The 22089-nt window shown below is 38.8% G+C and overlaps 1 protein-coding gene across 5 annotated transcripts in view; it reads left to right on the forward strand.

The window, feature by feature from the left end:
* The window catches only part of KCNMB2 (potassium calcium-activated channel subfamily M regulatory beta subunit 2), a 230469-nt gene that overhangs the window by 3989 nt on the left and 204391 nt on the right, over nt 1–22089 (forward strand). For 2 of the 5 annotated variants that reach the window (XM_031451424.2, XM_010976260.3), the window contains exons 1-2: nt 9511–10862; nt 16740–16847. The exons of 2 other annotated variants lie outside the window; for them this stretch is intronic. The gene's annotated coding sequence lies outside the window, so the exon portion shown is untranslated. Of the gene's footprint in view, nt 1–9510; nt 10863–16739; nt 16848–22089 lie in introns of those variants that run through there. One more of the 5 variants, XM_064492901.1, reaches the window with a different exon arrangement.

Here is a 22089-nt window from a genome sequence, read left to right on the forward strand (position 1 = left end):
TCAAAAGCCTCTAACATCTTCCCACCTGACTACGGACAAAAGCCAGATCCTTACAATGGCCCACAGGCCATGCATGATCAGCAGCTGGGTTCCTCCCCGCCCCCTCCTGCCACCACTCTGTCTTTAGCACTTCACTGCGGCTACACTGACATCCTGGCTCTTCCTCAAACATGCCATGCACTCTCAAACCCCAGAGCTTTTGACTCTTCTGTGCCCAATGCCTGGAAAATTCTTCTCCTCCACGGCCACATGATTCAGGTTCTCACTTTCCTCAGGTCTCTGCCAAATGTCACTTTATCAGAGAAGACTTCACTGAAAACTTCCTTTCAAATTACACCCCTTTGCACACTTCCTACCCTCAGTCCCTGCTTTCTTTTTCTCTATAGCATAGCAAATTAGCCCTCAACATATTGTATGTTGAGTTTTTATTGTCTGTCTCTCTCCTACTAGAATGTAAACTCTATGACAGCAAGGATTTTGTTTTGTTCCTGATATATTTGCAGCACCAATCATTAAATGAATAAATAAATTGTTGAATGTAGGAATTGAATGTTTTCCCCCATCAAAATCCATTAGTAGCATTAGGCTCCAAGCAGGAGTTTTTCAACCTCAGGGTCTAAGCTTTGTGACATAACATTCTGTTGCTTTTTCCAAAAAGAAAGATACTGAACACCTTGAAGAAAGTCAAGGAGATTTATCAAGAAGATTTTCTTTCTCTTCCCTATACGGGAAAGAACTAAAAATCACATCACTGACCCCAATCTATGTCAAAGCAAATAAAAATTCAATTTACCTCAATTTGATCTTATCCAAAACATGACTTCTATTTCAAAAAGGCATTTTCACAGATCTATATGAATGACTATATATAGTCTGTATAAATAACTACAGACACACATGACCTGTGTTTTATCTGCTCTTTCTTGGTGATGGGAGAAGGGATGGCAAAGCTAGGTTGAAAGGTACAGCTGGGGTCAGTATACTTCTCTGAGCAACAAGCCCCAGTAGCAATAGGAATCCATCAATAATAATCAGCAATTGTACTATTCACTTACATTCATTTCTTTCTTTCTAAATGAATAGGATAAGTTTCATGGTCTGGTTAACGGTGACCTTTCTATCATTCATAAGGTACATGTTTTCAAATAATTACATTATGATAAAATAATATTATTTTCCAAACTGTGTCCAAATAATAATGCCTAATATTTCTATAATGCTTTATAGCCTACAGAAGTAGTGATTTGAAAAGGACACAGCATCTGAGACAAGCACGGGTTTTACAAAGAGACAGACGTGGTCTGAATCTCACCTTCTCCTCTTCATCACTATGTGACCATGGGCAAGTTTTAAAAATCTTACCAAGACTCAGTTTCCTCACTGGTCATTGGTGATAATAATACCTATCTCTTTGGGTTGCAGATTAAACATGATCATGTATGCCAGTGCCCTATTAGAGTACTTGGCACAGAGGAGATGCTTAAAAAGTTAGAGTGTTCTCATTGTCATTTCATCTTTACAGTATGTCAGAGTAGGAAATATACTTTCCATTAAACAAGTAAGAAAACCAAGGTGCAGAGGATGTAATCCTTAAAACTGCTCAAGATCAAAGAACTAGTAAGCTATTGAAATTTACTTTCCCTTCAGCCATAGAGACTCCTGATAAATAGAATGTCAGCTTAACCATCTTTAATGTATTTAGTGACTAAAGGCTGCGAGTGATTAGGGAAATTTTTTAAAAGGGAGGATCTGAAGAAGAAATTTCTCTTTCTTCTGTGAACAACGTGGGTGCCTTATATATTCCTTCCCTAAACAAAGAGTAGACTCAAATTCCAGTGAAACAACTTAAATGAATGCAAGTCTCAATCTTTAAACGTGCAGTATAAAGAAGCACTGGAACACCAGCTTCACAGCCTTGAAGACCTTGATTTGGATCCCACTTCTGCTTGTTCCTGTTGCTTAAACATTTCTGAGCCTCCCTTTCCTCAGCAAAAATGTAGATAGTAATAGTACACCATGGGGCTGTGAGGATTAAGCGAGATAATCTATGCAAGGCTGTTAACACTGTCCTTGGCACAAATTAAGTGCATAATACATATTACCTATCAGCACTTTATTATTATCTAAAATGAAACTTGAAACATTATACATATTATGACACAGTTTGGGTTTAAAGTGTCTTCTTTGGTTCTAACTTCTTGGTATGGCATGTCTCTAAGCTCACTCAATAGAAATCATGTAAGAGTCATGTAAGCATCAAGGCATTATGTAAGAGTCTGAGGTGTTTGAGCGTTTGGCCAGCACCAGACACAGAATTTCCTGAAATCTGTGATGTTTGCTTGCTTCTTACTAGGCCCCAAAATGAAAGATGCAACTTTGGAAAAATCAAGAAAATGTCTGCTTGTGTGAGATACAAACCCAATTTTACAGATTCATGTTAAAAAGGACTTTAACCAAGTGCTTTCTCTCAGCCTTATCAGGCTCCCATTTCAAGATTTCCTGTCTTCACTCTGTTTATGGCTGTATAGGCTGAATTACTGGTAAACTGACCAGATGAGTGCATCTTACAGCATGACTCTAGTGCAGGACATGCATGAAGCTGGCAATTAACATCATCAATTATTCCAGATTTACATTACTAATTTCTTAATGCAAAAGCATTTAATTTCATATAATTGATGAATAAAAATCAACACATGCAATTCAACTATTGGGAAAGTCTCAAATACTAATTTACAACATAGGCCAAACTTTTCTTTAATCAATTCTGAACTTCATCCTGCACCAAACAACTTGTCAAATTTCAGATTCTTGAAGGTTGGTTTGTGCCACTAACTATTGGATTTGCATGAGTGTTTCCTTTAATATTTTGTCATTTCTCAAATCTACCTCTTTAAGTGCAACTGGTCCCAACAGTAGTATCTCTCCCCAAAAATGTGGATATGCCATTGTCATTAAAACGTCACAGATTTTCAAGCTTTGATTGTTTTTTAAAAATCTTCAGAAGATATTACTCCTTTTTGCTCCAAGAATACTTTGTGCATAATTCTACCATGGCCCTTGGCACCCTGTACTATAATCTTTGGTTCATTTATCAGTTCCCCTCCTCCCCAGGGAAAGCCCCTGGAGGTGAAGGACTGGGTCACAGTCATAGCAGTGTTTCCAGTGCCTAGCACTGGAGTTCTTGGTGATGGTTAATGCTCAATAAGTATTTCTTGAATGAATGAATCAGTGATGTATATACCAGATGTCTTAGTGACCACTTTGACCTAAGGAGGGTAAATGACCAAGGGGACAAATCAGTCATGCACTTCAGAAATAGACTGCTGCATGGAACTCTTTTGTAATAATGAAGCCCTGACCTGCATGTGCTTACTCACCTCTCATTCACCTGTTGTCTCACCTCTTCTCTTTATATTCCTTGGGCCATATAATCAGATGATTTAGTGACTGCTTCCCCATCCCTTCCTCTCTACTGTCTGCCCACAGTCGCTACCCCATCTTTCTAAAGAGTATGGTGGAGTGTGCCATTTGAAGCCAACTTCGAGTCTGACAGCCTCAGACAGCAAATTCCAAACTCCCGCTTCATCAAAGCCAGGGTGACAGATGAGCCCCAGTGAGAATTTCAGCTCAGGGGGAGGGGAGGGAATAAATCAGCTGTCAAAATGTCAAGCCTGCTGACTTCTTAGGAGAGAAAGAGAAGATGCTTATATTACTAGACAAGAGGCCTTTGGTTTACATTTGCCAGCATTTGTACGAAATAGGGAAAAATGTCAGATGAATCTCACATGCAGGTTCCTTGTCACCTTGGTGTTTTCCTGAGTGTGAAATTAAAACTCTGGAATACTCTGGACATGGGAGCTCATTTTCAGTTTTCAATATGTCTATTTAATGAGTTAAAAAAAATAGGTAGGCAAGTAGTAAAATACAATTTTAGCTTAGATAATTAGGTTGCATACTCCTTGAGAGCAGACACTATGTCTTTATAATTCCCACGTGAATAGTACTGTATTAAATATATATGGTTTTTTAAATAACTTTTTGACTGGTATACATTCCCCTATTCACAGAGGTAAAGCCATATTACAGAAGTCAGGTAAACGTCTTATTATTTATTGGTTGCTTGACTGGAGATTTAGGGTTCCAGAAACCACACAAATCTTAATTCCACTGAATCCCCTTTGTGTACTTGGTTTAGACAGCGCTCCTGGGGAGGAGGAAGGAAAGAAGGGCTTGGGAGTCCTGATATTGCCTGTTTATTCACAGAGTCATATTACTCACAGGCATTTGTGATTGGAAATGATTTACAAAACCAATCCATGTAGGCTTCCACCAAAGGAGGATTCAGTCTGGAACTTTGTCAAAATAAATGTAAGCACCATACTACGTGTGCCTGCAATAAAGCCGTTACAACCCTATGTGTGTCTAGGGAACTCCACTGTATTTTGTGACATAGTTGAAGTATCTTCAAAATAATGAGTTTGGTTTGTCAGACTGTTTAAGTCTTTTTATTATTATTTTTAAATTTTTTACTGGAAAGCTGGCAAAGGTCATGTGCTTGACTCACTAACTCTCATCCGAAAAAGTGAAACATCTTTCAAACTGAAACTCTTAGAAAGTTAAAAAAAAAAAAAAATAGGCAGCAATTCACATGCAAATCTAGAGTCTTTCTTGCTCTGCATCAGATGCAGAGGGTCATTCTGGCCATGCTGCATAGGGCACTTTATGCGAAGGAGAAAGAAGCAGTTGGTAAATCTTGCCCATGACATAATTCTTGAATGTCTTGAGTTTGGTTGTGTATAGCATCTAAAAATTTCTGACCATAGGGAAAACTTGTAGCTCCATCAAATTGAACTATAATTTCCTCAAAGGGATTATATGTCTGTGGTAAATCTGGGTCCATTGACTGTCTCTGGATATTTTTAAAAATTTCCTAGTTTATTCCAAGTGAAAAAAATTGGGGGAAAAACAAACAAGCTGACATCCAGAAAAAAGTAATACCCAACTTTAGAGGCAAAATTGCAACAGGTTTGGTCCAGTTTCTTCCTCTCTGTGAGGATGATCAATGACTGATTCAACTTTGCTTCCTAGTGGTTTTATTTGATCCTGTGTGGTGCTTGGGAACAGCCAGGCAGGGTTCTCTGTGTAGACAACTCAAGGTAACTATTTGCTTTAAAAACATAAAAATAGAACAGCACAGGACTCAATTCTCTGTTGGAATGAATCAAAAGAAAAGAGAGAGGGAAACAAAATTCATATCAAAAGGAAAAGGAAGGCCTAGATAATATGTTGCCAAATTTGAGAAAATCTTTTTGGTTATATAAAAGACAACAATAGCCCTGATATGGAGAAAAGTGGCTAGAGAATGTCTATTACAACCTGCTTCTCAGTATTCCAGGTCTATTTCCTCATTGACAAGTGGATTTAGTGTCTGCTGAACTGAAACTGAAAAAAAAAAATAGTGTAAAGAAAACAGAAGATGAGCTCTGAGTTATATCTATATGAAAAGTTGCCGTGTGTGTAATTTTGATTTCAGATGGTGTCTAGTTTGTTTACTAGAAGATTCTTCCCCTTGGCCTATGAATGTGTTCGGGCATCCAAATCATTATTTTTTTTAAATCCATTCTCCAACCTCCCGCTCTCTAACTAATCAGTCCTTATTTCATATCTGCATTCATCCAATTCAACAAGTAATTTTTGAACATCCACTGGGGACTAGGCACTGTGATGGGTACTGGAGTTACAATGCTGAGCCAAATCAGAAACGATCCCCTCCTGCTGTAACCATGGGGGTGACAGCCCTGAATGAGAAAGACATTCATAGAGTCACACATCTCTGAGATGACTGAGCTGTTTAATGAAGAAGCACATGGGCAAAGACTACAGCATGGCCCTGCACTCACTCAGCATTTACCAAGGACTCAGTGTGTGTGTTTGTTTGTGTTTGTGTTTGTGTGAGAGAGAAAGAGAGAGAGAGGGAGGGAGGGAGGAAGAGAGAAAATTTCCTGCCCTCATGGAGCTTACATTCTTGTGAAAATTAGTACTTTCAAAAAAATTGGTAAACAAGATAAGAAGAAAGCCTGTTAGAGTAGATGGGGACTGTGTGGCTAGATGGCAGGAAGATTAAAGATAAGGCTAGAGAGGCAGAAAGAGACTGGCTAATTAGGACCTTACTGGTCATGCTAAGGCATCCAAGGTATTAAGTAGGGGGCAGGCTAGATATTTGTGCTTTGCAAAGGTTTATCTATCACAGTGTGACGATCAAAAGGGAGCCAAGCAAGAGTGGGCAGAGAGAGAAGCCAGTTGAAAGGCTATAGTAATAATCCAGATGATGGTAGCCTGGACCAGGTGGCAGCAAGGTGGCAGAAAAACAGAAGGAGAGGTGCATAGGCAGGTATATCAGAGAGTGGGTGATGGGCTAATTTTGAGAGGATATGGGTGAAGGACCACATCAGATTTCTGCCTTGAGTAACTGGATAGATGGTGAGGTTATGGAACACCGGAGCATGACTAGAGTTTCCTTTCATCAAAAAAACATTTTGAAATTGTAGTCTATATGTAACGGTCTCCACTTCCTTGCTCCCCATTTATTTTTAAGGTACCGGTGCATTATTTCTAGACACACTGCTTTTCTGCAACTGCCCTCTTCATCCTTTCCAGGATTCCTTTATCATCCAATTTGTTGGCCCTTTCACAGCCTTCAGGACCCTTGATCACTACAGTACGGCCTCACTCTCTGTCTATATTTTTCCCTTTGAAATCCTTTCTTCCCTTGACTTTAATTATGTTTAACTTCCAGGGTCCCCTCCCAACTTACAGTTCTATCTCATCTTTCCTCATTGATTGGTTCTCTTTTTTCCTTTTCTAACTTTTTTATGCTTTTTTCAATAATTGAAAATATTACCTGTCTAGCCATACATCCTACTATCTCTCCAGCTGCAATCCTGCTCCCCACCCTACATCTTACATTGCCTGCTACCTGGTAGACATTTCCCTGTGGTTACCATTTTACACTTCAAAATTCACTTGGCAAAACTAAACTCGTGTTAAGATCTTATAAAGCCACTCTGCCTCATGCTTCTATTCATTGTGCCACTGATTGCCCAGGATTTAACATCAACAATTCTTTCAATCCTCCTCCAGCTATAAACCTAATTGCACTGAGTCCTGTTGATTCTTCCTTCAAAATATCTTTTGCATCTGTGCCTTTTATTCCTCCCTATGCAAATAAGGCACCTTTATTCTCACACTTTGGTTAATATGATTGTTTGTTAACCAAGCTCCTTGCCCCAAGTCTGATGTTTTTCAAAGTGCTGTCCTTAAATCACCTGCACAAGAATTACCTGGGGAGCTTTTTAAAATATCAAGTTGTATGGCCTGCATTTAATAAGAATTTTGGGGGGTAAAGCCTGAAAATTTAACAAACATCCCAGGTAGATCTGTCATACATAAACTCTGAGAAGAAATGCTGAGATCTCTTCCTGCCTATTTTCTTCTACACAGATCTTCTTAATGGATAGTTGCAAAGCATAACCTTGATCTTGGAACTTCCCTAATCACAGTCCTTCAGCGACTCTTGCTTAACCAAGCAAATAAAGTCTCCTCCCAGGCCTGAACAGCAGATCCTCCAATATCTGGTGTCCAGATAAATTTGCAGCCTAATCTTTACTACAGCTCCCTTCTCTCACCCTGTGATACAACTGAACCATACTGCTTCCCACCCCTCAGACATAACTACCACATCCTCATGCCTGTGTCCCTTGGCCTAATGCATTTCAGACATCCAGGAAAGGCCTCTCTCCCCCTTCACTTTCACCAGTCAAACTCCTATCCACCCTCCAGTGGCCCCTCCTGGGTATAACCTTCTCTCATCCCTTTCCCCTTTCTCCTTTGCCCTTTCCAATCCGTGCCCTCCAGGATAAAATAGAAGGGACAGCTCTGGTCTTTGAACTCTTTGAGCAGGTTTTACCATTTGCCACTTCCTTATCACATAATTATACACATACATCTTTTTTCTTTTTTTTTCTTCTATTTACAAGTTTTATGAAGAGAGGAACTGTATTTTATGAAAAGGAAGATTTATGGAATAAAATAAAAGTGGACGAGTTTGGATTCCATCAAGTGCGTGTCCTTGGGCAAATCATTTAACTTCTCTGAGCTTTGCCTCTATTAGTTAAGTGGGATAGTGTCACTTATGTTATAGGATTTTGTTCCATGTAAGTCGAGGTCTCTTGCAAAACACTGAGCCATATGAGGTTTCCTGTATTCAATTATTTTCACCTACAGAAAAAATGGCAATTTTATTAGACCCAGTTGTCCTCTATATTTTAGTATACTTTTCTTTAAAATATTGTTGTGTCCCATATTTATGCTTTGCATCCACTTTATACATCAGCCCCTTGCTCATTGGGAAAAGTATATATATATACACATAAAAACAATGTTATCACTATTGGCCTGAAGAGATAGAGAGGAAAGCACTGCACCAGCACCAAGGAGGCAAACTATTAATCTACCTCAGTGCTTGCCCTTGCCTGTTCCATTTTCAAAGCAGGTGAGCAAACAGCAATTTTAACAATAAGTAAAGCAAGCTCTTTTCTAATGAGAGAGTTCTGTTAAACAAAGGTCAGCAGGGAAAGGAACAACATTCATTGTCTCTTGTTTACGGTCCATCTGGGCATCACGGAAACTTGCTCAAATTTCTCTCCTGAGCATTATGTTACCTAGAGTTTATCTAAATCACATTACACTCACCCTGGCTGGGATTCTTTATCATTAATCAGAGCAGCAATGATGTTTTCAAATGCAACTTCTAAGATAAGTACGCACATTTTGTCCCTTCATCTATATTTCTCTACCCCTGCAGTATTTATGAAAAAGCCTTTCAACCAATTAACCCAAAGGAAACTCTTACTCTGAGAAGGTCAGTGTTATGTTGGTTATAAAGGTAAATGATCTAGTAAGGAGTTGATGTTTTTATGTTTTACTTAGTGTTAACTCTAGACTTTTCAGTCCAAGGAAACCTTCTTTGTTTAATGCTCCGTTTGTAAAAATAATAATAATAATTTGTCCCAACAAGTCATTCTGTTAAAGGAGTTCCTCAAGGAGATTACAATTTACTCAGAAATCATATTGAGTTGCAGGAGTTAGGAATAAGACAAATGCCATAATAAAGGTACATAGGGCTTTGAGTATTTTAATAGACAGAGAAAGATTACAAATAGAAGCTAAGGGCAAAGCTCCAAGAAGAAACAGTATTAATAGGGTTCCAATCGCTCGCTCGCTCTCTGTCAATTATGACATTAAGCAAGTTAATTAACATCTATCTGCTTCAGTTTCTTCCTCCATAAAATGGGGCCATAATACCTGCCACCTAGAGGTTTTGTGTAAGTTACATGAAATCGTGGTGCAAAAGGGCTAGCACAGTGCGGCAGGCAGTAGCCTCTCAAGAAGTGGCACCTGTTGTTTTTGTTATTAATGTGACAATAAGCAATCATGTCAAATATTACAGAGTTCAAAGAGAAAGGGTTTTGGAGTCTGTGGTTTGGGAGTTTACTTATTCAATAGTGAAATGCAAGATCATTTGCCAAAACAAAGTAAAGCACCAAAATCAGTTTCAATGGTGTTAAAGGACTGAGAAGATGGTGAGGAAGCAAACCATTCTTTAACAAAAATTTTCCCCAAAAAGGAAAGCAAGAGTAAGGGCAGCTGCAAAGAGACAATAAGGAAGCAGGAGTAGTTTAGATATTCTTTCTTTTGACAGGCTGGCCATGGGGCCTCTTGGTAGTTGGTGAACTAGCACCTTACCTTATTTTGCAGGTTGCACACTGAATTCACACTGAATTCATCTCCCATTAGTCCTATAATTCTGTGTGGTGGGCATTATCACCCCTATTTTAAGACAGGGACACTGACGTTCAAAGGCATTGAAGGTCCTGCCCCAAGTCCCACAGCAAGTAATGGCAGAGCCAGCCTTTCTAGCCGACTCTAGTCGGTTCCTCTGACTCTAAACCCAGGGCCACACTGCCTAACTACGAACCCATCACCTGTGCCTCTGAAGCCTGCTTCACCAAGACACGGACATTTCCAGAGAGGATTTGGAGACAACAACCGTGGAGAAAAAGCTGTTCTTGATATGGTCACTGCTAACAAGACCTTAAAAATGTCCACAATGATACACATTTACTGAGCACTCTGTGGACAGCAGGCACTTTACACAACATCAGCTGAAGCTTGTGAGCCTGCAGTAAGTTCAAGGCGTTGTGCTAAGCATTTGATATGCATTCTCTCATTGATAGCTCAGAACAGCTCCAGGAATTGAGTGCTCGTATTGTTTCTATTTTACACTTGAAAAGACTGAGGCTCAGAAGGAACAGTGGACTTGTCCAAGGTAATACACCTTGTAGGCAGCAAAGTTGGGGTTCAAGACGAACCAGCCTGACTCCCAAATTTTCAAGCATTGCATTTGACACCTGCTGGCCATTTGACATATTTTCTGCCCAGATGCCAATGTGCACAGGCTCCCAGTGTGCAAGCCTGGGCTGTGAGATCCCAAAAAGGTCATGCCCAGAGCTCAAGGAAACAGCGGGAAGCACATGACTCATGCACAAAGGTCTTGCTGGCCACTGACCCAGGCAATCTGCTTTCCCATGGATTAACATCTATCTCTGCTCTCTCCTTACCCGCTAAGTAAACCCCTAATGCATGGTGCTGGCCCTCAGCCAGATGCTGACCAAGGTTTACAGATGTGATTCTAAATGGTAACTATGGAAGAATGATTCCACAGCACTCCCACCACAAGCTTCCACACTGAGAAGCAGGAAAGGAGAAAGCAGAAGTTAAGCAGAGGAGCGAAATGTCTGGTAAGAGATTTCACATTTTTTTCTTAACATATCATCAAATTGTTTTTCTATTTTTTCCTTAGTCTTATCTTTTGAATAACAAAACCAAAAAACCATTCTATTCTTCTGCCACCAATCTCTCAGATAATTCAGGCTGACAACCCATTTCAGATGAAATACAAATTATGTCTCAGTTCTCTTTACCTAATACTTTCCGTAACCCAATATATATCAGTGGCATTATAAGCTTTATTTCCTTCCCATCCCATTTTCTAGAAATCGACCTTGACCTCATCAGTGTTGTACATGAGCTGCTTTCCTATAAAGTTACCTTTCCTCTGTCTAAGTAGAATTTGGATCACAGGTCCTTCCATTTCTGTAGTTATTGTTGCTGTTTTTGTGACTATTTTAACTCAAGCAAATATAATAATTATCCTTGCTTTTCCTTAAATTATAGAAATTCAAACACTCTATTACCCTGAAATTATTATAATTTGTATTCAAAAGCAATGACCTAATAAGTTACACATTTTAAGCCTCAGTACTCGGCTAGATTTGTGAATAAATACCATAGTCAATTCTGACAGCACCCTTAATGGTGTTAAGATTTTTTTTCTTCTTTGCTAGGTAGAGCAGTTTGATGTTATCCATATTTCAAAGGTATAATAAAAGCTAAGTATTTCTTACTGGTAGTTCTTCAATAAAGATAAGCAGGAAAAAAAAAACTACCCTATGCCAAAATGTTATCTTGTCTGGATTTTTATCACTGCTTGTCAACAAACTTCCTCAAAATGATATTGAATTAATTCATATTCACAAAAGCAAATCAATTTTAATAAAACATTAAAATGCAATTCAAACTGAAACTTCACCTGAAACTTGAACTTCTAAATTGCTGTTCATCTAAAGTCAGTTATGATTTATGACAGATACATAAAATGTGAGGAGGAAAACAGATTTTCTTTATTATCCTACCTAAGTGCCATCTGGCACCATGCTAGAAAAAATAGAAAACAAACAAACAAAAATCTGGTTTGGGGCTAGTCTTGGTCTGGATGTGTTTACAAGATTAGATTGAAAAAAATTTGAAAGATGTACTACATATTAGCCAAAGTAAATTTTTAAGAATGCCTGTTGAAAACAAAATTAAAAAGCAGACACATGGGCAAGCCACTTGAATGTAAGAAATGATGGGGAATGTGCCCCAGAGACAGAAAGGGACAAAGTTTGGGGCTGAGGACAGTAATGTCACCTAGCACTGGGCATTCTCTGGTCAGCTTTAGAAATTCTTATGGTACCAGGGGGATGTTCAAATTGGTTTTCCCGAAAATAAGCCCTTGTAAGAGAATGGTAGGCAGAAAAGAGAGAGTAGATCATTGGAAGAAATCATTGAAAAAGGATGTACCAGGAGCAAATTATTTTAGCAAAAGCTATTAAAATTAATAATAGCTAACATTTATTGATTACTTATTTATGTGTCAGGTACCATGCTAAATCATCTCATCCTGATGACAAATCTATGAGTAGGTTTTCTTATCATCTCTCTTTTTCAGATAAGGAAATTGAGGCATGGAAAAGTCCAGCGACTAATCCAAAATTAGTCAGCAAGCATTAAGACTTTGATTCAATTTCAGGTGATACAATCCTGGTTCCAAAGTCTATACTTTTAGTCACCATTTCCAAGAAATTCCAACACACTATGTATTTAAAATGATAACATTAAGAAGATATGGTTCTAGGTAAATTCGAATGAACTTCTAATAAGTATTCAAACTTGAAATATTTATCAGAGTCAAACCTTGAAACTGAAGTTGGTACAAAGCACTATGCCTGTTCCTCATCCTTCGTTAGAGAAAGGAACCTCAAGTCATAGTGAGATTTACAGAGTACATAAGCATTTATATTTAAAGAAACATGTTTTTTTCTCTTATCAGGATCACCTAGAAACTTATAAGAAAATACAATTTCTTCCTTTTTTTTTTTTCTGATATAGAAAAAGTGACCTAACTGTAAATCAATTTAATTCAGTTCTTTTCAACAATCAATTATTGGGCCCTTTTCAAGAAAAAGCACTTATGCTTTTGCTTCTCCTTTTAAAAACTTGAATTCACACTACCTCTATTAAACAAGTATAATTTACATTCAGAATCATTAGCCTAGTAAGATACTAAAATTGATAAAAAGATTAGAACATGCTTCTTTGCCCTCAAGTTCCTTGCAAACTAGTATTGATTACTACTCAGAAGAAAATACTGTCTGGGTTACCGCAAGCATCTGGGTGTCATGTAAAGAACATAGGTCCATGCAAGTGACTTTATCATGGGTAGGAGTGGTCAAGAGAGGACTTCATAAGGTTGTCTAATAAATTCTTCCTCAACTATTAACAGATAAGAATGTATGACCAAGTCCAAGGGTCTTATCATTTTAACCTAGATTTCTTAAAGACAAAGCCTTCAGGCTGAAAAAAAGAGATGATGCAAATGGTGGGCTAACAGACCAGAGGAGCTGGCACATTAGAAGGGTGTCCTCACACAGTGCAGCTGAAACCCCTCCACCCCCACTACCTCCTGCTCAAGTTGGGAGGTTACAAGAACAATGAGAGTCAAAAGAAAGAATATACAAAACGTTTTATTATTTTTCAGAAATAAAACTGCTCTTCACCATCTACAACCCTTCCCTTAGCAAAGGGTCTTCTCCCCTGGTCCATCAACTCTCAATGTGCAAGCAAAGGATAAGGTTTAATCTAAGGGAATCATACAGTGTTAAGAGCATGAACTTTTATATCTGGATTTGACCTCTGCTCTTCCATTACTGACTGTGTCTTCTTAGGCAAGTCACTTCAAGTCACTTCCATCTATAAAGTGGATTCTCATAATACTGATCTTGTAGGGCTTGGGGAGGTTTGAATAAGATAACACATATATAATATGTGCTGGTATGATAAGTGTGGCTATAAATGTTCACAAAGCCCTGTGCCAACATTACATTTAATGATGTATAACAGTCTCCAGTGTATTGTGATTGTGGGGTGTGTATGTGTGTGTATTTTTGTTTACTCAGATATATTGTAAGTCTCTTGTTCTTAATACTAACTCCATCCAAAAAAATATGGTCTCTAATATCAAGCAGTTTGCAATTAAGTAATGAAAACAGCACAAGCAGTAATATACTAAAAAGTAGAATTGCTAAATCTCACCCTAGACCCATGAAGTGTTTTAGGACTGCCAAGAAGAAGAAGGCTAATTTTGACTATGCATTTGGAATGGCTATGGTATGGAATACCATAGGGGAGTGAGTATTTGACCTGTGGCTTAAAACAGGGGGTGAAGAAAGAATTAAAAGTGAAAAGGAGGAAACAGATGTCCTAAAATTTACAAAGGTAAAAGAGACACAACTTGGTGATTCATGGGACATGGGGTGTAAATAAGAGAGAGAAAAAGTGACAGATAACCAGAATTTTTAAGCCCAGGAAACTGGGAAGACAGTGTTGGTCAGTTTCATGGGGGATCACAGGGAAAGAATGGAACTGATGGAAGAGGATGAGGCTGGGTTTGGAACATGTTGAGTTTGAGGTGGAGGGACGACATCCAGATAAGGAAGCCTCCCTGTGAGGTAAATTGCTACTCAGGAGAGGGATGCAGATTTCAGAGCCATTTTCATGACTTCATTTACACTTAGGCACAATTAAAGGAAATTTGGGGGGCATGGAAAAAAAACCAAGAGAACATAGAATCACAGAAATCCAAGGAAGAGAAGACGTCACAGAGGCAGTGGGGATCAGGAGTGTCGCCCTGCAGAGAGCCTGGAGGGGGATGAAGACGGAGGGACTTTGTTGGACATGTGGTGCCCTCAAAGTTATTCAGGACTGGCCTGGATCAGAACTATAGAGAAGGCAAACTAGGAGGAAAGACAATGCATGGAATCATAACTTGAGGGACAAGGGAAGGTGTTTGATTAAGATAACAGAAGGCTGAGCACATTTGCACACTGATGAGAAGGAGCAGTAAAATGGATTAAAGTTGAAGAATATATAAAGATTAATTAATATTTCAAGACCCCAGAGCCATGGTTATCTACCATTTCTGAGCACTAGACTCAACTGGGACCCTTAAAATACTAATGTCTAGTCTTGATGTGCAGAGATTCTGATTAAATTGCTTCAGGTAGGGCGGGAACCTCTATTATTTATTAGTTCTCCCAGGTGATTTTAATATGTATTCAAGTAAGAGAGCCACTGACTTAGAAGAACTGGGCATTGGATTAAGGCCATAATAGAGGGTCCCTTTGGATGACACAGGCACTCTTCTTCCTCTAAAATGGAAGTAGGGTAACTTTGGAATGGGGAGTAGGGAAAGGGTGAATTAAGAGCAGAAACATTTTGAAGGAAGAACGTTCAAAGAACCCATAATGGATGATTTCAGTTTAAGAAAGTAGAAGGTGAGATGCTTCAAGTAAGCAGGCAGGAGTGACATTGAGTCATGAAAAAAATTTAAATGTCCTGAACAACTACTAGGATTCCACCAGGAATAAATAAGGTAATTGTCCATTTACTGCTTAATTCTCTCTACTCTTATTTGTTGGCCAATCCCTGACATAGAAAAGGCATTACTGTCTTTCTTGTTCCTCCCCAGAAAAAGAGAAGAAGAAGAAAATTTATAAACAGGGGGAACTGAGAAGAACAGAAAAGGTCTAGAGCCTCAGGGAAGACTTTAAGCAGGAGTAGCAAGAGGGAGAAAATCTAAGCCGCAGGCTCAGATCTCTGTGAAATCACTTAGATCTTGTCCACGAAGGCTTCTTGGGATCACCTTGGGCAATTCCTCCCATTTAAATGATGAGTAAACTGAGGTGCAGAGAGATTCTGTGATTCAACCAGATCAAACAGCAAGTTAGCACCACCAAGGCACCTCGAGATAAAGTCTGATACCCACACCAGCGCCTGCCGCTCCTGTGTATACTCAGCCTCATGACCTCTGTGGTTGAAGTTCCCAGTAAACAAAACGGCAGTAGCTCTTCTGGGAGGATTAATAAGAAATCCATAAATTGTTTTTAGCTCGTTGCAAGAGAGAAAAAATGTTCAATTTCTTCTTTATTGCTATTATTATGTGAACCAGATTGAATTGCTGCGTCTCTTAAGAGTTTCTTATGACTAGTGTGAAGTTTCCCATTTTAACCCAAGCCAATTTTAAATTGCCTATGGAATATACAGATAACTATAATAATTCAGTTGCCACACACAGTACACTGTTTGAAATACAACCAAAGAGAAAGAGGAAAACTTGCAAGCACAGAGAGGTAGCAAGATAGAGCCTGCAAGACTGTAAAAAGACGTGTTCCAGGTAACGAAGAAGGGGCAGTGCATGCTGACAGGATCAGTGTGTCTCCTGCGCTGTGTGGCCACAGTTCATGGACCATAGCTTTAACCCCCTGGGTCTGCATGTTTCATCTGTAAAGCCAGATGAATGAGCTAGATTATCTCTCAGGCCCTTTCCATTTCTAACCACCTGTATTTTAATTTTTGCCATCATGCTCCACAAAGGCGTCCTGAAATAGTTTAGAACAAACTACATAGAATATTGCATGGATCATATTTCCAGGTCTTTTAAAATTATAAATAAATTTATGTCTCAACTTCGTTTCTTACCTGGAAAGTAGAGGAGTGCCTGAGTCAACAGTCTCCCCTTTAGCCCTGCACTTCAATGGCCCCTTCACTTCCTTTGGTTAGTTGCACCAGGCACTAGGCTAGTTGCTATTTACCTTACATGGTTGAATGCTCTGTTCCCTCACCCCACACAGCCAGGGAGGGCATGGAACAATGACTACTCTGTCTTGGTACAAAGGCCTCTGGGCATCATTCTCTCTTCTTTTTTTTTTTCTTTTTTTTTTTTAATCCCATTCAAGCATACAGTACACTCTTGGGTCATCTCAGGAGCCCTGTGGACAGGCCAGAAAGACCCGAGAGTGTGCAACAAAGCAGAGAGTGACGTGACAGAGTGGCATGCACTAGAGGTAAGCCAGAGTATCCCAGAGAACTGTGTTTGTTTTGCATTCATCCTCTTGAATTGGTCTAGGAATTGGTGATGATTGCTATCCAGAAAGAGGCTACAATTAAACAGAAAGGTTTTGGTTTAGATGAATTGGAAAATGGCTGGAAGATGGAAAATTAGAGAACGCAATGTTACCTGCCTCTGGAAGAGAAGATGATCACTCATGGGAAAGCTTTCTTTCATAGGGAAGTGATTTCCCTTCTCTCAGTTGGATTTGGGGCTGTTTCTTGATTCTAGTGTATACGAGAAATATTTTTTAAAATGGTGTGGTGTCAGTTCATAAGCTGCAGGTTTCAATTCTAATATATTAGAATTGTGTGTTTTTTCTCAGTCTTTCAAATTCTCAATTATGTTACTGTCAGAATTTTCTTCTGTTTGATCAATTTTCTGAAAGAAGCTCTGTCTAGACATGTGAACAGACTTACTAACTTGGAGAATAGATACAAACATCTAAATTACTACAGGAAAAAGATCTTAACTGATTGTTGTATGCAACAAGTCTTTGATCTTTACTCATATTAATTATCCAAGTATGTGTTTAGATCTCTAATTGGTTTTGCATATGTAGAAATTGTCTCACACAAACATATTTAACAACAGTGTTATTTTACAGGATTTTTTTTCTCTGCAAATTAGATCACAGTATTTTTAGTGATGGGAAAATATATACAAATTCAAACTGACAGCAATTCACGGATCCCTAATATTCCAATATGCTCTGGTATATGTCACTCGCTTTGTAAAATGATTATTAATACCCTGACTGCAAAGTTGCTTAAGAAACATTTCATTTAAAATTAGCCATAGTTTTCTTCTTTTAGATTATACAGATGCATTGTTAAGATCATTTTGTTTCCCTGTATTATTTTCCCTGTTTAAAAAAAGAATTTTATATATATATATATATATATATATATATATATATATATATATATACACACACACACACACATACACAGAGACAGACAGACAGAGACGGCGAGGTGGAGAGAGAAAAATGAATATATACTGAAACAAAAAACAAAAACCAAAAAGCTTGAAAGAAAGGAAGAGGGAAGGAAGGATAGAGGAAAGACAGGAAAGAGGAAAGACAGGAAAGGAAGGAAAGAGGGAGGGAGGGAAGAAAGAAAAAAAAAGACAAGAGAAGAAAAGATAAGAAAATATTTGGCAAGTAATTAGTCAGTTCATTTGATTATCTCACATCACCGAACAGAATGCTTCAAGTCTTTCCAAAACCTTTGTATCATTTGGTTCAAATGTTCTCCTCTGAGGGGTGAATTTATTGGCAACAACTGAGGGTGCTGAGATAAGTCAGGGTGGGAACCCGAGTAATTGCCAACCAGTCAGGAGACCTTTGTCTGAGAACTTGAGGTGAATAGGAAACACTGACAGTCAGAGGGACAGAGACTTCTATTTGGAGGACATTTCTCCCAAGAACAAATGATTCATAATTAAACTGAAGATAACCCCCAGCAAAGTGATTGCTATCCTAACTTTACTCCTAGGATTCTTCGTCAAAGCAAGAGATTGCTGCTGTGGGCAAACAGGCTACACTGAGCCACACAACAGAATTCACTCAATCAACTAGCCGTCAGTCAATCAATAAAATCAAGATATTTCAGACCCAAAACCCGAGTTTTCTTCCCCTAAATGTACTGAGATAATTGGTTTTACTGCTCTTCAAAGCACATTAAGCTTCAGTGACATAATAAAGACTTTAAGCATTAGCTAACATATTTGAGAACTACAAGTGAGGCATGTGCTAAGTGATTTCTATCTTGTCTTTTAATAGAATCTTTGAAATTACTCTCTGAAGTAAGTGCTATTTTTATCCCCAGATGAGGACACTGCGACTTGACTGAAGTTCTTTGCCCAAGATAACACATCTGGTAAATAAAAGAACCAGGATGCAAACCAACACTGCAACCATGCCACCACCCACTACACTATTCCACCTCCTTACAAACAACATTGCCTCATTCTCCAGATGTCCCAGGACACTCAGAAGCCCACAACAGAATAGTAGCTCTCTGAAGATAACAGCCCTCAATATTGGGGTCTGAATTCCCAAACAGTGTCAAGGATAGCACTAGGCACACAGTAGGTACTTGAAAAATATCTATTGAATTGAATTCACAAATGAAAACTCTTTATTCTAATGCCTTTTCTTCTCACTGCTATGAAATTGAGTCTGAATTTAGAAAATTTTAGTCATAATGATAATGTTATTTGAACAGGAACAAGATGGCATTATGAATAATAGATTTCAATCTATTACGCACAGAGCTACAGCCACAGTTTAACAGGATAATGCAAGGATTATTATAAAATCTTAGGCGATTACTATAAATGGCACATGATCCCCTTTGCTATCAATAAACACAGAACAGTGCTGAGAACTAGGCTTTCCTGTTTATTTGTTTATATGTGAAAGCTCTGCAGAGTTGTACAACTGCACTAGAGGCGGGACAGCCAGCTTCTGGTCTTGGTCCCAAAACTAAATGGCTCTAAGACTCTCAGCAAAAGACCAACCCATTCAGGTCTAAATCTCTTCATGGGTAAAAGTAGAGGAGGATCAGATTAGACGATTTATAAGGTTCTTTCCACTCTAAAATGCCATCATTCTGTAATATTGCTGCATTAGATTCTAGTGTTAGCATAGCTGGAAATTCCCACTGTGTAGTTCTTCACATTTTTTAAAATGCTCTGTCATAAGCTCCAAAAGGCACTTTATGGCAAAACTCAGTAGGGAAACAAATACAGCAGCCTTTCAGCCACTGAGCTGGGATGCATATAGTGTGTATGTAAGGGAGAGGAAATTCAGTTATATGCTTTGGTATGGTCAAGGTCAAATCTAAAATAATATCACCAAGACTTACTGTACTTAGAGTTAGTGACAGCTCATATGTAAACAGAGTTTCTAGTAACATTATACATAGCCAATGTTATAGAGAGATACCTGGGAAGTACCAGTGCTGGCTTTTATGCCTACCTCTCTGAAAGCTATCTGTTGTCTCAGCTAACAAATGTTACCATTCTGGATCTGGGTTTCTCCATGTGGAAGAAGAGAGAGCTGGATTAGATATGCTGCCTAGCTCCAAAACAAGGAATATTATTGTGACAGTAAAAATATGTTTTGGTTACGGTAATCTCTTGCAGCCTTCTATGGGAAGTGGTTCCTGATAAGTGGAGGCTCTGTTGTCAGCTGAGGAGATGACAGCCGTGACCACCAGGTTTGGCACAGCTAGATGAGGACTAAACTACTCTGAATAATTAAGGGAAAGAGATTGAGAAGCCCCAGAAAGAGGATTCTGGGAAAGGAATCAGGAATCAGTAAAGCTAAGTGCTTGCACTGAAAGAGGGGGAATGGGGATGGAGAATGCCAAGAAATGTAAGGCTAAGGAAAGAGATCTGGAGGAAAATGTTGGGCTTTATAAACCCTCTCTTTTGCCTCCAGTTCTAAGCTCTCAACAAAGTGTACACTCTTCAATAATGCTTTGGTGCAAATGAATTCTATATTCTGAAGGTAAAAATGACCAAATCCATCTTCAGAGGCTGTGTAGAGGAATGGTTCACACATGGGTTAAAATGCATTCCAAGGAAATGTACTATAACAGATAAATCTCAATTTGCAATATTGATAGTGCCATAGAATGAAAGACCCCCTTCAACTGAGATGTAGCCAGACCACAGCTAGGTTCAGTTCCAGATGTGACACTTCAGCAGGGGTCTCAAATTCAAACACTTTTAGTGGCCAAGGGCAGCGAGGCCCGGATTAATAGGCATTGATGAAGGCTTGGAGCTGGAGAATGCCTGCATTGTGGAAAGGCTTTCACATTTCTTTTCCTTTTTCTTTTTTATTTAAAAACAAAACAAATAAAAAAGGCATCATGCCAAACAAAACACATCTGTGGGCCAGAACCAGACAGCTTGCAGTCTCTGAAACAGTCATTATCAAATCAAAGGACATTCAGAGGAGAGTGGTCAGGAAATGAAATAACTCACGGTCAGGCAGTATGTGAAACAATTGAGTAAACCAGATTCTTTAACTTGAAAAAGAGTAGCCCTTGGGGAACCTAATGATTGTCTTCAAAGTATTCAAATGCTGTTATATAAAGAAAGAGTTAGAGATGTTTTATCTTCCCTTAAATTGCAGAACCAGAAAATAAGGGGCAGCCATTAAGGATTAAATGAGTTAATACTTGTAAAGCACTCAGAACAGTGCACAGAGTTAGCACTGCAGAAATATCTATTATATTAAGGTTTGGTATTCAGAGTTGTTCAAGGTTTAAAAGAGTTCTGTTATGGGTGATGGGAGGGCACCTCACAGGGGTGCTTGGGGGACCATATTCTGAGGGATACAAAGCCCACACATTCTTAGAGAAAAGTGTCCCTACCTGGATGATTTTCTAGGGTAACTTGTAAACTTGGGTCCCATTAAACGTGCATAAAATATGTAAGGTGAAAGACATTTCTCCTCTACTGATTGGTCTTGCATCACATCTTACTTCTCAGATAAGACTCATCCCGGCTCTAAGATGGTAACCAACAGAAGTTGTAAATTAAGTCCCCATGAAAAATGAAGTATGGGGGAGTTATAGTCAATCCTAGAAAGTAGGGGTGGTCTCAGTGGAAGCGTGGGGACTTAGGAAAGTAACTGCCAGAGTACCCCCAGAGTCCTCCAACTAAGGAGTAACTGGCGTGGGCATAGTGATGAAGACCATCAGAACTTAGCATCTGCAAATCTCTCAGAGCCGCCTTGATAACATTTTGTCTGAACAAGTAGATGTGGACATTTTGATGTTGGATCGTTCAAAACAGAAATCCATGTCTCAAAACTCCAAAATTATGGAAACTAAGAGTCACAACAAGAAGACCAAGAAGATGACTGCAAAGTACTGGTAAAACATTGAAATTCTGATGACAATGGGCACCATGTGTCATAGAAGGATAATGACAATATAAGGACAACAGTAACCCGAACCAACTCTGACTTATGAAACTTAGTACTAATGTAGCTATGAATATTGAAGTGCTGAGAACACTGACTATAATCAAGATGGAAAAACTGGATCCAACTAATAATTGCTGCACTGTTGCTTTGTGTAAAGTGAAGCAGCTAGAGAAGTAAAAACCTGGGAAAGAAGATTTATGAAGCACCCACTTTGCATCAGGTACAGTGCCAGATGCTTTACACAAGCTAT

This window comes from Camelus dromedarius, chromosome 2 (assembly GCF_036321535.1).
Source record: "Camelus dromedarius isolate mCamDro1 chromosome 2, mCamDro1.pat, whole genome shotgun sequence".
NCBI lineage: Eukaryota > Metazoa > Chordata > Mammalia > Artiodactyla > Camelidae > Camelus > Camelus dromedarius.